At 51.7% G+C, this 5,368-nt stretch overlaps 1 protein-coding gene across 1 annotated transcript in view; it reads right to left on the bottom strand.

The window, feature by feature from the left end:
• Window positions 1-5,252, bottom strand: part of Zbtb7c (zinc finger and BTB domain containing 7C) — a 330,626-nt gene extending 325,374 nt beyond the window's left edge. The window contains exon 1 of the mRNA XM_023714698.1: window positions 5,148-5,252. The gene's annotated coding sequence lies outside the window, so the exon portion shown is untranslated. The remainder of the gene's footprint in view (window positions 1-5,147) is intronic.
• Window positions 5,253-5,368: the final 116 nt, after the last annotated feature.

Consider the following 5,368-nt stretch of genomic DNA (forward strand, 5'->3'; position numbering starts at 1 on the left):
AGAGAGAGAGAGAGAGAGAGAGAGAGAGAGAGAGAGAGAGAGAGAGAGAGAACTTCACTCCTGGAAGTGAGGCAGTTGCCAGAACTCTTGAACTCATAACATCTGACAAAAGACCCGCCCCACATACACACCCCATACCATCTTTGAGGTTGACCCTCCTGGGCTGAGCCCCTTGAATGCCACCTTCTCTTCTTGCCATACATCAAAATCCACATGAATTAGCTTTATTTCTGCCTCTAGGCTGAAGAAATCCACAGCACAGGGCCTCTGGCTGATTTACCTTCATACACCCCAACAGTACAAATTGGCAGATTCACTCACCAGCTATTTAGTTGGGCATTGCCATGTGCCCAGCACTGTGCTGAAGAAATAACAGGAAGCAAAACACACAAGGTCTCTGGCCTCATGGAGCTTACATCCTGATGCAGAAGACAGACAATAAACAAGAGGAGAGCCAGTCAAGAATATAGTGTATGGTGATGTTTCAGTTGGGACCTAAATGACAAGAAACTAGCTGGGAAGAATTGGAGGAAAAAACATTTCAGACAAAGAGAATAGCCTCATAAAAAAACACTGGAGCTCCAGGTGTGCAAGAAACAAGAGTCAAGGAGAGTGGGCATGGTGGGGGGAAGGTCAGAGGGACAGGGACAGCAACACAGACCACAGAGGGAGTGGTCTGACTTGTCTTCCTGAAGGAACCTGTCACTGCCTGTGGCTGTGTGACTCTCGACCAGATCACAGCAGCCAAACAAAATGACCACATGGCCCCATGCAGAATCCCTGAGGCATGCTCCTAGCATCACTGTGAGGTGGAGTGACCAGTCAGCCTGACTCCAGGGCTGTCACAGTGTCCATGGAACCCCCATCTCTCCTCCACTCTCTGCCGCTGTGTTCTTGTCATCCCAGCACACCTTACTAGTGCCCAGAGCAAACCCAATCTGACCACTGTCCACCCATCCACCCTGTTCAGCCTGATTGGTTCTGAAAACACATCTTGTCCCCAGCCTTGTGCTGCACTTTGAGAACAGGGAGAGCAGCAGCACACAAACCATGTCCTAAAGTTCACAGGCTGGTGCACCTGGGCCAGCCATACCAGGCCACCATTATCCCAGCTATCCATCCACTTTTCCTCCCCGTTCAAGGCCTCCTACTTCAATCTTTTTTTCCCCCTCGTAAAACCTCCTGGGAGCCCTTCAAATAGTTCTGATGGGCAGGTCAATTCATACTGAGGACCAAAGCAGAGAGACCAGCCTGGTGGTGTAGCTTCCTCCTCCCTGAAAGCCCTTCCCTCCTCCACCCACCCAGGGGAAAAATTTGTTCTGTCTCAGGAATGAAGTTGTAACTGGTAGCATGGCAGGTATTATTTACTCCAAGACAAAAGAGAGGACTTAGGTGTTTGAAGAGTGAGTGGGTAAGGGGTGGGGGCAGCAGGAGACAGGCCTAGAGGACAGCTAGGAAGGAGGGCCTGCCTCAAACCTTCTCCACCAGCCCTGCAGCAAAATACCTCTGCCTGGAGTCAAATGGAACCATTTCTATTTTGTCACTTTCACAATCTCCTACACAAAAACTATTGTAAGCTGAAGGTGGTAGCACTTGCCTGTAATCCCAGCTAGTTGGGAAGCTGAGGTAAAAGGATCAAAAGTTTGATGTCTCTTGGGTAACTTAGCAAGTCTCTGACTCACAAGCAAATAAATAAAAAGCTGGAGATTTAGCTCAGTGCTCCCTGGTTCAATCCCCAGTACTTAGAAGAGGAAATTCATCATTATTCAGAAAGGCCAACTGTGCTTACTTTAGTGGGTTCTTAAATTCTGTCCTGAGGGGTTCTGAGGTCTGCCCCCCTCTGCAGTAGGGAAGAGCCTGAGAGAAGGCACACACACTAGCATCAGGAAATCCTTGTATCTTAAATCCTCCAGGGCAGCTGACATTCCCAGAAGCCCTACAGATCCAGATCCCTCAACACAGCTCGAGGTCCATTCCCATGTGGATGGGTAGCAGGCTTTTTCCCAATAGAACACAGTCATCATGGGGAGAAGACAGTGCCACGGATGGTTCCAGACCCTTGAGCCTCTTCTTCCCAGGAGGGAAAGAGAGATTATAAATAGTTTTGACTCCTTTACCCTTAAAAGGCACAGATCCCACACCCCCTCCCCAGCCTCAAGTAGCTGGTCCCTGAGCACCCAAGTTCCCACAGCCTGCTAGGAAAGGGAGTACAACTGCCCATCCTCAACAGGGTTGGGGAACAAGAAGCTCTGAGGACTTGCTTTTGATGGGCTGTAACTGTGACCCCTGCCACCCCTCCATGCTCCTTTTTAACTGCAGGATGGCAAAGAGATGAGAGTCCAGAAATGTAACTAGGGAGTATTCTACACCCTGGTCAGTGCAGGAAGTCCAGGCTGCATGCTCAATCCATTAATGCAGTAGAAGTTCTAGGAAGACTTCTTTCCTCTCATTCTGCCTCAATTTCTCTACCTATAACATGAACAAGTAGCTGAACCATCTAGCTTATAGGGGATGCTGATGAGATCAGCACATGACTGAAGTAGGAAAAAAATCAAAAGGTAACACCATATCATCACTGGTACCAAGTCTTGGTTCTTGTACAGGAGCACTAAGCATAACTACCAGTATATCAACTCTTTTCTGTTCAGGAGAGCTGAAGAATTATACTCAGCGGCACTGCATTAGCCTTGAATTCTTCATACTTCATGTCCTTGAAAGCCATATAACATACAAAATATTACCCCTCACAAGTCATTTCTGACTAATACAGATCGACACATACCACACCCATGGCCCTTTTGATTTAATAAGGTTCTGCTGGTCTGTACATAAAAGCATCAAAAGAAGCATAAGCACTGCCCTACAATATTTTGCTTTGAGGAAAAAGTTATCTTCACCATTCTGTTTATCATTCTACTCCTTCCTCGTCCTTCCCATACACACTGGAAAGAAACAAGTGGCTAAAATCTACGTGGCTAACTCTCAGCTCTTTTTAATTAAGACACTTTGTTTGCTCAATAAAATACAGAGTAAGAAACATTTACTGAGAACTCACTCATTGATGCTTAATAGCTGTGTCAAATACCCATAACAACATTTCTTCCAACACCCCCAGATAATTGCTCATCTTTCTCATTTGGTATCTACAACAGCACAGCATTTGTGTCCAAGTGTAATTGGTCCAAAATTGGGCTTGCTTTCAAAAATATCTGTAAAACCTAATTACCAGGAAAATAGAGTTCTGGCATCCTGTGGGAAGTGGGTGCTTCAGGGAGACAAGCTGTAAACTCAACTTGGCTAATCAAGCTACATTACGCTACCAAAGGAATCCACAAGGTTCAGGGCAATCAGGGAGCAGGAAAAGTTAGGAGAGTGTGTGACTGGACTTTGCAGTGACAGACTTGATTCGGTTAAGCTGAGGACGCAGGATAGGAAATACACCACACTAGCTGACAAGTACTAGATAAGCCCAAGGTGCTTCGGGTCTGGGGTGGCATTTCTGATCTTAGACCCCACAAGGCTTTGCCAAGCTAACTTTCCATGCTAGCCTGGGATACTAATGTCACTTCTAGTTTCTTGGGGCCTCTTACCTTCGTGGCATCTTCCTTCCTTGTTCCTTTGTTAAATGAGTGCTTCTAATATTTAAGAAACCTCCTCCCCGCACCACAGTTCTGTGATCTTTAAAGCAGAGAGCATGTTTTCTGTCCATGTACTTGTGGAGAGAGGGGGGACTTGGGAATGGGGTTAGAATCAAGAAGAATGAAACACTGGGTATTTTCCAACTCTCACCCAGTTCTTAACACCCAGGTAACAGACCTGCTCTCCAAATAATGATTTCTTTCAGCCCAGGACCTACCAGGATGGTTCTATCTCGCTGCCCTGGCTTCGGCAAAGAGGACAGGGGCCAAGTAACTGGACCTCCAAGCCTCTCCCAACGCTAGACATAGCATATCTTCGTCTTTTAAGAGATCATTTCTTTCCATCTCATCCCTCCCTCTGACCTAGAAGCCCCAGAAACCCCGTCCCTAGTCTTGCTAGCAGTCCCCTGGGCTTGCCTGCGGGCAGCACATGCCACCCACCCCCAGCTCCACCCTGCGCTGTGGATGCGGAGTTTGGGTACCAGCCTACAGCTCCATAGATTTCAAAGATAACAGGAGCTGCTACTTTGCTTTTCCTTGGCTCCTCCTGGCCTTGCTTTCTAGTGAAATCAGACAAGCGGCCAGAATAACAAAGCAGCAGAGGCCTGAGACAATTCGCTTTCAACCAAGCAAAAGATGCACAAGCTGTGAGCGGCGAAGACACGCGCAGTTCCCGAGCGCGTCGCTAGGAAAAGACCTCAAGCTGCCCCTCGCAAGTGACAAGTACCGGGCAAGGCTTGACTTAACTTGACCAAGGTTTGGAGGAACTGTGTGCATACGCCCAGTCCCTCCAACTTCTCAGTTTGACAGCTACAAGGATCTTAGACCTGGTCTATACGCCACCTGGGTACAAGGCCACCACGCAGCCCTCAGGTCTCTCTGCGGAAGTTCGGGATCCGTGCATGTCTAAGCCCTTTCCTAATTTTCAATGAAGGACAGTGCGAGGTACCGGTGTCGAAGTCCCAGAAAACCTGCACTCCCCAAAACGCTCCCGCGCCTTCCCGGCAGAAGTGCGGCAAAACTTTTGGAAGAAACCACCTGTGGCTGCCAACAGTCCCGCCCCGCCCGGCCTGAGGCGCCGCAGAGCCCGGGCCGCACAAGCCCGCAGAAGTTCCCTTCCAGCCCCGCGCGCCACTTTGCTCCGGGCCGCGGTGCCAGCCAGGAGGCGCGGCGCCCGCTCGCTGGCTCGCTCTCCTCTGCCTCTCCCCTTCACTCCCTCCTTCCCCTCCTCCCGCCTCCTCCGGTTGCATGGCTGCCGCACTGAGCCCCTGAATAGCCACCGCAGCCCCCCGCCTCCTGCCCAGCGGGCGGAGGGCGCCCCTGCCCTCGCCGGCGCCCCTGGGCGCGCGGACTGCCCACCTCCTAGCAACGGCCCCGCGGTCGCTTTCGGGCGCGGCGGATGCAGAACCGCCCTCTCGGCGCCCCGCGACCTCCCGACCCTCTTCCGCGACCAAGATGCGGAGGGACCCTGGCAGCTGGAGCCCAAGCCCAGAGAGCGCAGCCGCTCACCTCTGCGCGCCGCCGGCCCCGCGCGTCTTCCGCGCTTGGCCCCGGGCCGCGGTCCTCGCGTTCTCCTCCGCCACCGCGCTCGGCCGGTCCCCGCGCTCGCGAGCAGCGCCGGCAGCGCCGCTGTCATCAGAGTCTCGTGGCGGGTGTGGAGCCAGCGGCGGTGGCGGGCGCGCGGGCAGCTCCTCCCTCCCCGGCTTGCGCCTCCGCCCTCCTCGCGCCCC

Source organism: Octodon degus, unplaced genomic scaffold (genome assembly GCF_000260255.1).
Source record: "Octodon degus isolate 3935 unplaced genomic scaffold, OctDeg1.0 scaffold00003, whole genome shotgun sequence".
Taxonomy (NCBI): Eukaryota; Metazoa; Chordata; class Mammalia; order Rodentia; family Octodontidae; genus Octodon; species Octodon degus.